This window comes from Lepidochelys olivacea, assembly GCF_965140295.1.
Source record: "Lepidochelys olivacea isolate rLepOli2 genome assembly, chromosome: 4".
Classification (NCBI taxonomy): domain Eukaryota; kingdom Metazoa; phylum Chordata; order Testudines; family Cheloniidae; genus Lepidochelys; species Lepidochelys olivacea.
The window spans coordinates 100,514,378-100,529,919 of NC_140414.1; positions in this window are offsets into that span (position 1 = coordinate 100,514,378).

Consider the following 15,542-nt stretch of genomic DNA (forward strand, 5'->3'; position numbering starts at 1 on the left):
TTCCTTTCCTGTGACCTCTGGGCTCTTAGTTTCTATTCTGCTTTGTAATTGACTAACTTTTGGTGAATCACAGAGATGGTTTGGAGGAGGTACAGAGCACACAAAGGGAAGCCTCTGCAATAACATCACGAAATCTGCAACAAATCTGCCTGCTTGCTTTTCTGGCTGTCTCCTCTCTCTGCAATAACATCACGAAATCTGCAACAAATCTGCCTGCTTGCTTTTCTGGCTGTCTCCTCTCAGGAGTCGCACCAGTAACAATATGTGCCTTTTGTGTTCTTTCACCTGAGGCACAGATACCTGGTACACCCTCATCACTTGTTATGTTATTGCTTTCATAGCATGGTTTACAAGCACAAATCTTGCTCACATTATTCAGACAAGTAGTCCCATTCAAACAGAAAGGATTTCTCATGTGGGCCTTCAGTCATATTTTTGGATTCTATCTGGCTCTAGTACAGGTGCACAAGGAGAGAGAGAGGGCTCAAACCACCATTGGCACTGAGGCCAGGGACATTAGCAGTGTTTGGCTGTCCATGGTCTTGTATACCATCTGGCACTGTAGCTACTCCTTCTATCCAGACATTAGGAGACAACAGGCTTCTAGAAATCAGTACTTGGTTTTTGAAACCAGCTACCCTTGGCTGTGTGTGTGTGAGAGAGAGAGAGAGAAAGAGAGAGAGAGAGAAAGAGAGAGAGGTCAGAATGGTGCTAATATGACAAAAACATCTTTATTAGATCAGTACTGTAACATTTTAAAAATTTTACCTTACTTTCACTGAGCCAACATCAGTTTCCATGGAAACTGAAGTGAGAACCAGAAACCAGCCGCTGAAATTGACTCATCTGCTAGTGACTGCTTCCAAGCGTAGTTCCACTTACATGGATACAGATGTGAGCAGAAGGTAATGGTTTAAAAACCTTAAAACATAAAGATCTTTGTTTTCCCTACAGTTTGTAAACACTGCAGATTTTAGCAGCCCTACTGAAATGGGATTAAGGAGACAAAAAGTAAGGATAAGGGTGTGGGTTTTTTTATTATTATTTTATTTACTTTCTTTGAATGGCCAAAATATGTTTTGGAAGGTGCGCTGGTTAACAAATCCTGACCTATGTGGTTACGTTGGAACCTATAGTCAGAATTGTCTTTGGCTAAGCAAGTGCCTTCTGTGCAATTCCCTTTTCTACAATGCATTTTATAGGATGAACTATGCAAAGTGATTGAGACAGTTTGATTGGGTAATGTATAGAACATTACTTCTCTACAAGCGGTCTACCCTTACCACTTGAACCAGAATCTCTTATGAAAAAGTCACACACCTTTATGTTGGTGATAGACCTGAATGAAAAATGGGGGGAAATTGTGAAAAATGTTGCCCCTATTTTACTTTGGCTTCTGGGTTTTTTTCCCCCCAAAAATAAAATATATGAAATATTTTGACTAGCTCTACTCCTTGTCTCTTCATAAAAATGTTCGTACATAGAAAGGCACAGGCTGTCACTGGCTTCCTTAGGAAAGCTCTTGAAACAGGTGAGTAGGCTGCAGAAAACTTGGTTCTGGTGTGTGTCATCCTGCTGACCTTCCTTTCCAGAGGCACTGTTCAGTTTCACAGAGGAGTATTGCTTATCTTCCCATGCTGCCAGCACATTTTATGGTTCTAGTGGGCTTGAGAGAGGATAGCAAAACTCTAAATTGTATTCAAACTGATATCAACAGTGTAACAGCTATATGTTTGGTCGATTACATCTCATGCACACTGTGCACCAAAATTCAGACAATCCTTCCAGCTGGTCACTAATACTGAGGAAATGTTTGTGTATCACTAACTATTGTTTACATAAAATGCCAGCAATTATATTATTTATAAAACAGGCTGTATATCACAGATTCTTTTGTGTAAGGTGCATGTTTTGTTCAGAAGAAAAGACATTCCATATTGAAAACTGTATGTCACTAAAAAGAAATTTTCAAAATGACTACTGTGATGGGTTGGATTACAGAAACCCCTTCAGGACTGCCACCTGATGTGCTGAGACTACCTCTGAGCCTGTTTTCCCTGCCATCTTGGGACTTCAGTGCTCTGTCTTGTTGAGCTAGACATGCTAGCCTGCTACAAACACAGACCCAGGTCTGAACCACATCCCCCCAAAGCTGCAGGCTTAACTGAAAACAGCTTCAGAAGTGCTCCTGTCTCCAGCACTCAGATACCCAGCTTCCAATGGGGTCCAAATAAATCTGTTTTAGCCTGTATAAAGCTTATTCAGGGTAAACTCATAAATTGTTCACCCTCTATAACACTGATGGAGAGATCTGCACAGCTGTTGCCCCCCACCCCAATATTAATACATACTCTGGATTAATTAATAAGGAAAAATGATTTTTTTAAATACAAAAAGTAGGATTTAAGTGTTTCCAAGTAATAACAGACATAACAAAGTGAATTACCAAGCAAAATAAAATAAAACATGCAAGTCTAAGCCTAGTACAGTAAGAAAGTGATTACAGATGAAATTTCACCCTCAGAAATGTTCCAATAAGCTTCTTTTACAGACTAGTCTCCTTCTGGTCTGGGTCCAGCAATCACTCACACCCCTGTAGCTACTGTCCTTTGTTCCAGTTTCTTTCAGGTATCCTTTGGGGTAGAGAGGCTATCTCTTGAGCCAGCTGAAGACAAAATGGAGGGTCTCCCAGGTCTTTATATAGTTTCTCTCTTGTGGGTGGAAACCACTCCCTCCCCCTGTTTAGAATCCCCTCTACAAGATGGAGTTTTGGAGTCACCTGGGCAAGTCACATGTCCATGCATGACTTATTTCTCTACAGGAAAGTTCCCAGGAAAGCTCAGATGTGGATTGGCGTCTATCTAAGTCTATTGTCAGACTAAGTGTTTCTTGATTGGACACTTAGAATAGTCTTTTTCCAAGAAGCTGACCAAATGCTTCACTGAGGCTACTTAAAATCAAACAAGTACACAGTTAATATTCATAACTTCAAATACAAAAATGATACATGCATACAAATAGGATGTATATATTCAGTAGATCATAATCTTTGCAGAGATATGTTACATGGCATATGTAGCATAAAACATATTCCAGTTAAGTCATATTTACATTCATAAGCATATTTCTATAATGCATTGTGGGGTGCAACGTCACACCTACATTCTTCATAAAACTGAGTTGTGAAAAGTTGCTACTATCTCTTAAAACTTCTTAGAGATACACAGTCCACCAGTGATTCACATTGTAACTTATTTCCTAACTCCCCTATATCTCATGAGGCTATTATATGAATAGTTCCATTTTCCTGAAGCTCAGAATTTAGAAAACAAAATACATAGACTACAAACTCAAATATGGCTTACCAACCCACCACACAATGGCACAGTATAATTCTAAGCTGTCACTTTGGCTTTAGTGACAGTTAGGGTGACCTAGGAAGTCTGGCCAATTGGGTATGGGCTAATTTGTAGATAAAAATGCTCTACTCCTTCAGTCATTCAGGTTCAAAGTTGGTTGTTTTCTTTCTTCTGTTCATTATAGCTCTATCACCATTGTTTTTATTTTAAAATTATTTATTATATTGTTTAATAGCATCTAACAATATGTTAAGCTTCTTGAAGATGTGCAAAAAAGGGTCTCTGACTCGTGGAACTAAAGTCTAATTTTAAAAAATGGAAGGGAAGGGGAAAGGGTTTGCTCTCATGCTGAATTCCCAGTTTTGTAGACTTTCTATCTAGCTGCCATTATCTCATTTATTTTTATTAATCCTAGCTTGTCCCTTGCTTGGTATTTTGGCCTTGCCCTATTTCTATTTTATTCCATTTATATTAGCTATTTTATAATTACCTTTTCTTTCATTTATTTTAAAGCCATGCATTCTTACTACTGTATATTGCAAATGGGCCCTGATCCTGCAACTAAATCATCATAAATGGCCTGTTGTGGCTGGATCTGAAGGAGAACATATGTCTCTGTCTGTCTGTCCCTCCTTTCCTCCTCCACTGCCTGATGTTGTTTCCCCTATTCTGGTTATATTGTCTTTATCATGCTTGGCTTAGCGCCCTGGTCCTGCAAATGTTTACACAAGTGAGTTACGTTAGTCATGCATAAAGTTACTCATACATAAGAGTTTTCAAGGTCAGGTCCTTAGACACAGCTACCAAGTTTTGTTCTGCTCCAGATGTGACATTTTATGCAAATTATGCAATGAGCTAATTTGCATATAAATTTAAGTGCATAGTCCCAGTTAGGGAAGGGGGTTCAGGACATGGAGCTGCCCAGCACTTGGAAACTCTGCCTGGTCCAGCAGAAAGAATGTTGGAGGATGTCAGGGAAGGGGAATCTGAGGGGGCTGCTGGGTAGCTGGCAGGAGGTGGCTATTGGTACTGATGGCACTTGGGGCATTGTTGGGTATAGGGTCCTGGGGTTACTGGGAGGTTAGTGAGTGCTAGAGAGATACTGGTACAGCTGGCTGCAAGGTGGGGTTGGAGGGGGGAATCTGGGCTTATATTAGTCCCTCATCTTCTGCTTCTGTTCCCGGCTGTTGTCACACAGGGTCCCCTGGGAGAGGCAGATCAGCACTGTATATTGCTAACGCTGTTACAAGCTTCACAAGGCATTTTTGAGAAGGGTCAAAGGTGTGAGTGTGGAGTGGAAAATTCCTTTGCAGGCTGCGAGAGGCCAAAGCGGGAGGGAGGAAGAGAGCAGAGAATGGGTTAACTCAATACTTCAGCTAGCTCAGTCCGAAGATAAGACGCTGGCCCCAGTCCAAGGTCACGGAGCCCAACAGGAAGTCTGCAGCTGTATTAATATCTTAGCCAACCCCAGCCAGCCGTAAGAAAAGGAGAACTAAGCTGAGCAGGACTGCAGAGATTGCAAAAATGAACGAGATGGCGAAGGCCAGCAGAATGGGAGGAAAACAAAGTTCCGTGTCCCTGGAGCCGATTTGTTTTGGGAAAGCTGAGGAGGCCACAGAGACTGCTACAAAGAGCATGGGGAACAGAGGTCGCTGAACAAAATGCCCCCAAAAGAACCCAGAACTTAAAAACCCTTCTGAGAGCCGAGGCAAATCGGAGATCAATAGCGGATCCTGGACAACCTGTGCGCACAGGACAGAACTCCCGTCCACCCCTCCCTCTCTTCTGCTTAGGTTACACCCAGGCCTAACCAGCCTCAGGTAGTGCGTGTGTGAGTATGAAAGTGGGTTAGGGCTTGGGGCACTAATGCTTTCTTTTTTCCTCTGAGTGACATGGGGACTCCCCCCACCCCGCCCCAGCACTCTCCGCTGTTATTTTATTATTTTATCAATAAAGCTTTAAAACTCAGTTACTTAGTGTGCTCTGTCATCTCCCCCCTGCCCCCTCAATGATTATGTGGCCTCAGCCTGATCACCTGATGCCTCAGGTAGATTGGTAAAATAAATCTGTCACACTGTCACCACTTTCTCCTTCAGCCATTACCTTTCAGCTGCTCTTTTAAAGGCTCTCGTCCAACAGGTGGAGTAGCAATGGATGAGGTGCAGCAGATACCAGGGTCCTCTAGTAGCCAAAAGGCTCAACTCCAGCAGAATGCCTGAAGCCTCTCTGCAGCTCAACACTGATGCAGGAAAAGGCAATAAGGTTGCCAAACATGTCAATGTAAAGTAAGATGTGTGACACATGGCAGCCCTGCTAGACTGTATACTCAGCAATGCAGGGATGCTTCAAAGATCAAAGACAATGCTGCACCTGGTTAGTAACACTGGGGAAAGGATGTGCCCTGCCTTGAGGAGCCCACATTCTAAGGCCCTTATCCTGCAAACACTTAGGGCCAAACTGTGGCTTGGCTAGCAAGGCAGCACACAGGTAACCATGGAAACAGGCTCAGAGCTGCTGCTTCCTCATTGGTGCAGATGGATGGGAGGGAGGAACCTTGGGACTATCACAGTGTGCTTGGTGGTATAATTAGGCTGGCACATGTGGCAGCTATGTTGTGCCACATATACATGGGTTTGTATATAACCCACTCGTTGGTGTGTGTTTGGTGTCTAATCCGCAGAGGATATAAGTCTGTTACAGCCCTACATTTAGCAACTCATGCTCTTATCTCTGGATGCCCCCCTTCAATCCCTGCTCTGTCAGCTGACATGGAAACTGTCATACAGATCCCTCCCTTCCTGGAGCAGCAAATAGACCAGGAGGCAGATTGTGATTCAGATACAACTTCCCTTCCAGGCCGCTTCAGGTGGAGTGCACCAATGAGCTGCCCCTTATTTGGGGCAGATTGGTGCCTCAGAATCTAGCCTTAAGTATAAAGTTAACACCACAGAAGTGGCAGGAATAAAACTGGATAACGAGGGTGGGAGGGATAACGAGGGAGACACACAAAAAATATGATAGGTTTCAGAGTAGCAGCCGTGTTAGTCTGTATTTGCAAAAAGAAAAGGAGTACTTGTGGCACCTTAGAGACTAACCAATTTATATGATGTTGCTCAGATAACATAGTATGTGTCATTAAAAAAATAAAAGGATACCATGCTACCTCCCTCTCATTCTAATCTGTTCTTAATTGCCCACCCACCCACACATTCAGTTTCAGGGCATATAAAAGTATTTAAAATCTATATAACTGAGTGTATTATATATTTTATATAATGTATTTGTGTGTGGGGTAGGTGGGGATGGGTAGTGTGCGTGCGCATGCATACACACAATAAGTCAAATAACCCTTAATTATAAGGGCCAGACTCTCAGCTAGTATAAATCATGCAGGTGTTCTGGAGGGTCCTCCTATAACACAGTATGGATTGCAGTTAACAAAACTAGACCTCAGCAAAGAAATGTGGTGTATTCTCCTATTAACATACAGGTCAGTCACTTAATACTAATTTAATCAAAGTAAATAATACCTTTCTGTTATTGCAACTTTTGGGATCAAAATTGTACATTCCTTAACTTTTGTTCTGTGCTTTTGTTATATATATTCTGGGGTGCTGCTGCAGGTTTCTTAGGGAAATCAGTCAGGTATTACTTGATATGAATAAGGGTGACAGATTAGGCTCTAATAAGCACATCTATGATATAACCCTTTCATTTCATCATTTTTTTCTTTTACAATCATAACATTTTGTTGGACAATGGAGTGAGAAGCCAATGTACCTATGAGGGTTGGCAGTCCTTTCTAATAACTGACATTAAAAATCTCTCATGTACATTGCACTCTGTCTGTGTTCAGAATCCAATATTGCTGGTCTCTTGCACATGCGCATCTCTGCAGTAAACAGAGCAGCATCTCCCAAAACAGACATTTCACCAAATGGAGTTTTTGCCTCTTGTTACTTAACTGCATTAAAATAAATATAGAGACTCTAGATATTGAATGAATGATAAGAATCAGAGTAGGAGGCTATTAGGAAAGTTCCTCTGCACTATTTATCCTGTTTCATGCCATCTGGAGGCATCTGAATGTGCTTCTGGAATAATTAAGAGATATCAAGAACAAAATGAGATAAAATGAATTCTGACTATATAAGATTAATTATGGGATCATTCCTATAATATTCAACACTTACTGCACATTACTGAATGTCACAATGGAATCAATTCTGCAGGATATGTGACAAATCTCACAAATGATCTACTTGAGAGTAACTTTCTGGATTTTTTAGGATCCTAGAAAAATTCTTTTTATAAATAGGAACATAAGAATGGCCATATTGGGTCAGCCCACTCATCCATCTAGCCTGGTATCCTGTCTTCTGACAGTGGCCAATGCCAGATGCTTCAGAGGGAACAAACAGATTAAGGTAATTATCAAGCAATCCATCCCCTGTCATCTAGTCCCAGCATTAGGCAGTCAGAGGCTTAGCCATCTTGGCTAATAGCCATTGATCCTCCATGAATTTATCTAATTCTTTTTTGAATCATTATACTTTTGGCCTTCACAACATCCCCTAGCAATGAAGTCTACAGGTTGACTCTGTGTTGTGTGGAGTGCTTCCTTGTGTTTGTTTTAAACGTGCTGCAGATTAATTCCATTGGGTGACCCATGGATCTTGTGTGATGAAAAGGAATACATAACTTTTCCTCATTCACTTTCTCCACACCATTCATAATTTTATAGACCTCTATCAATCCCCCTTTAGTCATCTTTTTTTCAAGCTGAATAATCCTAATCTTTTTTTAATTTCTCCTCAGACAGAATCTGTTCCATACTCCGAATCGTTTTTGTTGCCCTTCTCTGTACCTTTTCCAGTTCCAATATATTTTTGAGACGGGGTGACCAGAACTGCACGCGGTATTTAAGGTGTGAGTATACAATGGGTTTATATAGTGGCTTTATGATCTATACTGTCTTATTATCTATTCCTTTCCTATTGGCTTCTAACATACTCTTAGCTTTCTTGATTGCCACTGCACATTGAGGAGTTATTTTCAGAGAACTAGCCACAATGACTCTTAAGATCTCTTTCTTGAGTGGTAACAGCTAATTTAGACCCCATCACTTTGGATGTATAGTTAGGATTTTTTCCAATGTGCATGACTTTACATTTATCAATATTGAATTTCATCTGTCACTTTGTTGCCCTGTCACCCAGTTCTGTGAGATCCTTTTGTAACTCTTTGCAGTTGACTTTGGACTTAACTATCTCAAATAATTTTATATATCCTGCAAACTTTGCCACCTGTTTACCTCTTTCTCTAAATCATTTATGTTGAACAGCACTGGTCCCAGTACAGCTCCTTGGGAGACCCTGCTATTTACCTAGATCCATTGTGAAAACTGACCATTTATTCCTATCCTTTGTTTCCTATTTCGCAACCAGTTACAGATCCTTGAGAGGACCTTCCCTTTTATTCCATTACTCCTTACTTTGCTTAAGAGTCTTTGGTGAGGACCTTGTCAAAGGCTTTCTGAAGTCCAAGTACACTATATCCACCAGATCACCCTGATCCACATGTTTGTTGACCCCTTTAAAGAATTCTAATAGATTGGTGAGGCATGATTTCGCTTTACAAAAGCCGTGTTAACTCTTCCCCAACATATTGTGTTCATCTATGTGTCTGGTAATTCTATTCCTTACTATGGTTTCAACCAATTTGTCCCATACTGAATTTAGGCTTACTGGCATGTAATTACTAGGACTGCCTCAGGAACCTTTTAAAAAAATTAGCTACCCTCCAGTAATCTGGTACAGAGACTGATTTAAGCAATAGCTTGTATACCACAATTAGTAGTTCTGCAATTTCATATTTGAATGCCTTCAGAACTCTTGCGTGAATACCATCTGGTCCTGGTGACTTATTAGTGTTTAAAGTATCAGTTCATTCAAAAACCTTCTCTATGGACACCTCAATCTGGGACAGTTCCTCAAATTTGTCACCTAAACCTAATGTCTCAGGAGCAGGAATCTCCCTCACATCCTCTGCAGTGAAGACCGATGCAAAGAATTCATTAAGTTTCTCCACAGTGGCTTTGTCTTCCTTAAGTACTCTTTTAGCACATCAGTTGTTCAGTGGTCTCGCTGATTGTTTGGCAAGCTTCCTGCTTCTAATTTACTTTAAAAAACATTTGTTGTTAGTTTTTGTCTTTTGCTAGTTGATTTTCAATTTTTCCCCTGCCTAATTAAATGCTAGCAAGTCAAGTGTAAAAGTATATGCTCCTTTGTTTTTCTCAGTAATAATTGATTTCCAGTTTTTTACATAGCAATTATTAATGCAGAACATTATTCCAAAACATTCTATAATAGAAGCCCTGATTTTTATACCTGTGACAAAATGATGGTACAGAAGGCTATCCATTTGGGAAGACAGTGTCAGATCAAAATGTCTGATGGATTATTAATGGATTCTGGATTTGACAGAAAGCTTGTTTACGTGAAGAGCTGGCATATCTGGAGTCTCACTAGAATGCTGTCTGTTCTAATAAGTGACTTCTATTCTCAGTTTGAGTGGGTATCACTGGAAATGAAACCAGCTTTTTATATGAAGAGGCTCATAGATCATGTATATTGCAGGGTATGAAACATTTGCTTTGATTGTTACCTTCACTCTTCTCAGAAATGTAACATTTCAAAATATATATATATATAAATCTTAAATTATATGTGAGAATATTTATAATGGAAATTCTGAAAGACCCTGAATTACAGTGGACATAGCGAGTGCATCATAAACACATAGAACAAAATATTGTTAAGATGAACGTACAGACTTAATGCAAACATCGTTAAATGAATCACAGTTAGCTGTAAAGGTAATTCCCATCATTTATGTTTTGAAGACCTGGCACTAAAGGTCAATCTGAAGTAAAAACTTCAAGCACAATATTTAGGAATATAAATATGTTTCATTCTCCCTAAGAGAGAAAATATAAATTCTTCTGCTTTGAAATCCAGAATAGTTTTAAGCTGAAACTCTTGCATTTTAAACCATTTTTTCTCTTAGTAATTCAGGCAAGTATTAATCATACATCATAGAAGTATAGGACTGGAAGAGACCTTGAGAGGTCTTCTAGTCCAGTCTGCTGCACTCATGAAAGGACTAAGTATTATCTAGACCATCCCTGACAGGTGTTTATCTAACCTGCTCTTAAAAACCTTCAATGACGGATATTTCACAACCTCTGTGGGCAATTTATTCCAGTACTTAACTACCCTGACAGTTAGGAAGTTTTTCCTAATGTACAGCCTAAACTGCCCTTGCTGCAATTTAAGCCCATTGCTTCTTGTCCTATACTGAGAGGTTAAAGAGAACATTTCTCCCCCTCATCCTTGTAACAACCTTTTATGTACTTGAAAACTGTTGTCATGTCCCCTCTGTCTTCTCTTCTCTAAACTAAACAAATGCAATTTTTTCAATCTTTCCTCATAGGTCATGTTTTCTAGACCTTTAATAATTTTTGTTGCTCACCTCTGGACTTCCTCCAATTTGTCCACATTTTTCCTGAAATGTGGTGCCTAGAACTGGATGCCATACTTCAGTTGAGGCTTTATCAGCACAGAGTGGAAGAATTACTTCTCATGTCTTGCTTACAACACTCCTGCTGATATATCGCAGAATGATGTTTGCTTGTTTTGCAACAGTATTACACTTTTGACTCATATTTAGCTTTTAATCCACTATAACACACAGATCCCTTTCCACAGTACTCCTTCTTAGGCAGTCATTTCCCATTTTGTATGTGTGCAACTGATTGTTCCTTCCTAGGTGGAGTACTTTGCATTTGTCCACAGTGAATTTCAACCTATTTACATCAGACCATTTCTCCAGTTAGTCCAGATAATTTTAAATTTTAATTGTATCTTCCAAAGCACTTGGAACCCCTCCAAGCTTGGTATCATCCACAAATTTGAGAAATGTACTCTCTATGCTATTATCAAAATCATTGATGAAGATATTGAACAGAACTGGACCCAAGACTGATCCCTGAGTGACCCCACTTGATATGCCCTTCCAGCTTGACTGTGAACCACTGATTACTCTCTGGGAATGCTTTTGCAACCAGTTTTGCACCTACTTTATAGTAGTTCCATCTAGGTTGTATTTTCCCTAGTTTGTTTATGAGAAGGTCATGCAAGACAGTATCAAAAGCCTTACTAAAGTCAAGATATACCACATCTACTGCTTCCCCTCTATCCACTAGACTTGTTACCTGTCAAAGAAAATTGTTAGGTTGGTTTGACATGATTAATTCTTGACAAATCCATGCTGCCTGTTACTTATCACCTTATTATCTTCTAAGTATTTGCAAATTGATTGCTTGATTATTTGCTCTAATATCTTTCCAAGTACTAAAGCTGACTGGTCTGTAATTTCCCAAGTTGTCCTTATTCCCCTCTTTATAGATTGACACTTTATTTGTCCTCTTCCAGTCCTCTGGAATCTCTCCCATCTGCCATGAGTTTTGAAGCTAATCACTAATGGTTCAGATATCTCCTCAGTCAGCTCCCTGAGTATTCTAAGATGTATTTCATCCTTGACTCTGCAAACATGCAGACTTCCTCTTTATTCCTGCTGTTGCTACACACAAATTGTGCTAATCCAGGGCTCATACCCCAGGTCCAAGGAGCCCATGGGGGTGGAGGGTCTAAACCTGAGTCATGCTGGAACACAGGATTCAAGTCCTATTGCTTTGCAGTGTAGACACAGCCCCAATGGACTTGTGCTCTGAGAATCTGCCAAAAGTATCTCATAATCCCATCGGCCAACTTTTTATCCTCTGGACAGTCAAGTTTGGCAGATAGTCAAGTTTTCCCACACTGCACCAGGACCAAAGGGCTAGAGCGGTCACATTTTGGGAGATCACTAGAAAGTCTGGGATGTGGGTGGTTGGGCTTGGGCCTGCATAATGCAGGGTAGATGCTGGAGCCTCAGGCTGGAAATCAGGAAATTCCTGATTTGTAACCTGTGGTTACAAATGAATGATGTTCAAGACCTAGGCTAACAAACCCAGGGTCTGCTAACTCAGCTTCTACTAACCCTGGGCTTACATTGCAGTGTAGACATACCCTGATCCTGAATGCCTACACTGCAAGTTTTAGCCCTGCAACCCAAGCCCCATGACCCTGAATCAGCTAACCTGGGCCAACCATACTTTTATTAAAGTATAGACATGCCCTATTGTGTTCAAAGATGCACAATTCCTCCCCTCTCTCCTTCCTTTGGGAAGGAGGTGGAGGAGTGAGTAAATTGTTTCAACCCTTTTCAGGATGTAGTTTAGATCTTGTGCACACTACAGATGTTGTGCTGGTATAACTAAACCAGCTGAACCCCCTAGTATAGATGCAGATTATGCTGAGAGATGGAGTTTTTCTACTGGCATCATTACACCACCTCCCTGAACAGCATTATCTATGTCAACAGAGGTACTCATCTGTTGGCAGTGCTGCAGTTACACAGGGTTTTTATTTGTGTCACAGCTATGTTGATTAGGGAGTGTTTGGGTTTTTTTCCACACACCTGACCAAGGTAGTTATGCCAGCAAAATTTTGTAGTGTTGACGAGGCCTTAATCTCCCTACACATGCTCAGTCAGTGTTCTGGCTGGTGAATATGTACTTTCTGCCCCTGCTTCCCTCTTTCCCCCACCATGTTGGAGGTGCAATTTTAGTATCTTTAACTGAATGGTCAGAGATATAAGGGGGGGGACACGTCTGTGTACTTTAGTAAGTGGTAAAGATGCTGTAGCCCCAAGTAATAGAATATTGTAAAAGAGCCAGAGATCGTGGGTATCACTATCTGCAGATATCAGCAAAAGGATTTCAGGAATCTTTTTCAATGACAAGAACACTGTTGCACATTGTCTAAAAGACAGTGCATATATATAAGAAGCACTGTATAATTTATAGTTATGCTTCACAAACCCAGTGCATGAGAGTACACCCACTCTAACGGACATGACCTTGTGAACCCACCAAAAGCTAAGCCATTCATCATTTAGTCTGGAGGAAATGATTGTCTGAGTGTGCTATCAGGTAATATCTGCTGGAGAGTAAATGTCCATGGCAGAATGACTCAGTCTTTGCTGACATGATATCTATGGAGTAATCGGCTTTGGCAAGATAATAGAGAGCATTAAAGTGTAAAACAAAAGATTCTTTATTTCTTAATTGAATTCAATTTCTTAATTGAAAAGAAGGCAGCTGCCATTGTGTTTTAAGTTGCTAAATACTGTTAAGTAATAACCTTGATTAAAATTAGACTTGTATGAAAAATGTTGCCTCAAATAAGAGGAAAATTACATTTACACCAGTTTCACAGAAAGCAACCAACCCAAAATAGCATTACTGTTTCCTAAACTGAACTGCAAACAATTCATAACAAATAATTCATTCAATGAATTTCACCACTTTTGGTTTACAAATTGACAGCAATAAGATTATGGTTTCCTCAAATGTATTGTTCTTCCAAATAATCTGTGTGAATAATTCTTGGTCTGCAATAAGCTCATTTTGAATATTCAACATCTGAGCTATTTTGATTAAACACATAGGTTGCCCTGTTCCTCACTGGAAGACCTTAAATCTTAGAAACAGTCTCCAGTCATAGAAAAATAAAGTGCTTTTACAAATTTTAAAATTAACTTTATTCATTTTTCTATGAGCGTTCTTACCAGTCAGCTTTATCAGGCAGAATATTTTGCAAAAAGCCAAGTCAAAAGGAATGCAAGCACGACTTAGACAAACCCATTTAAAAATAATGGTGTATCTTTATGAGCTTTTAGTGGGGAGCAAAATGATCAGTTCCCAATAGCATTCTTATTGAGAACAGTGCTAGCTACCTTATAGGAACAGCTATCCTAGCCGTGAGATAGCTGACATGTCAACTCCTCACATAAGCAGGCTTTCTGTCCATTAATAGTTTATAAAACATCCTGCCCAGACATTTCTATTTCTGGATAGATGGCAACATCTCTCATTAACCCTTGCTTTAGAATGGCTTAACTGCAAGCATTATAGACAGAACATAATTGTTCTCAGCATCGTTATAGAAAGCATTCTTCAAATTTGGTTTTGGTCTTTGTTCAAGGGCACCCACTCTTCATATTCAAAAGGGTCTGGTTGTAAAAAGCTTCTAAAGGAAGTCAGACTAACCTGGTGTTTGAGCACTGTCAGAACATTGAGCAAGACCCTACTTTCTGACAAAGCTTTCCCACTATAACCAAAACAATAGGGAAAGTAGGTAGGGAGAGGGAAACCTTCCCCCACCAAATTTAACCAAATGTTCGTACATTCACATCCCAAGCCAGAACTACCTTCTATGAGGAAAGGGAGATGAGTAGAAAGCTCCATGACATCCATTAGGGACCTCTCCCCCCACATCCGCTATGAAGCACTTGGATAGGCACCGTAGAAAACCCTAAGAATGATAACACAGTAGTGCATACTGTATCTTACCATTTCATAACAATTATCTGGCTCCAGAAACACAGAAACATGCTTTATTATTTCACCTAGATTCACAGCGATTCCCAGTTGCCTGGGAAACCAGCTGCCATGTGCAGGTCTTTTCTTTTCTGAATAAATGTTGAGTCACATGGATTTTCCATGCATTAGGCTTTGTTGTTGACTTCTTTTAAGGCAGCATGTGTCTGCTCAACAGAGCAGCATCTTGTAAGCCTTCATTGTAAGCTATGCTTCTTTGGGACATATTGTCTCCCAAGTTGCATTTGATGTTGCTCATATAAATATTCAGATTTAAGTCTTACATAAATGGCTAGAATTACTGAATTTTTTCACTAGATGTTCTTCTTAATTGTTTTCAGTTATTTAACTACAAAAATGTGGGCTGGTATCTGCTTTCTGTGTTAGTATCTCGTAAAACACTATTCAAGCATCTAATGCTAAGCGCCTGAAAATCCACAGTCAAGAAAATTCACTTGGAATTGAAATGTGAAAATCTATTGTTGGGCTCAGTTCTTTTTGTAACCCTTTGAGCCCAGGCATTGTCTTTCTTGTCATGTGTAAACAAAACTAGAGAACATGTCATTTCTTTGGCAGAAAATGAACAAATTAAGATACCAATCCTCCTGTCTGATTTGTTGTGTGGGTTTGGGCAGATT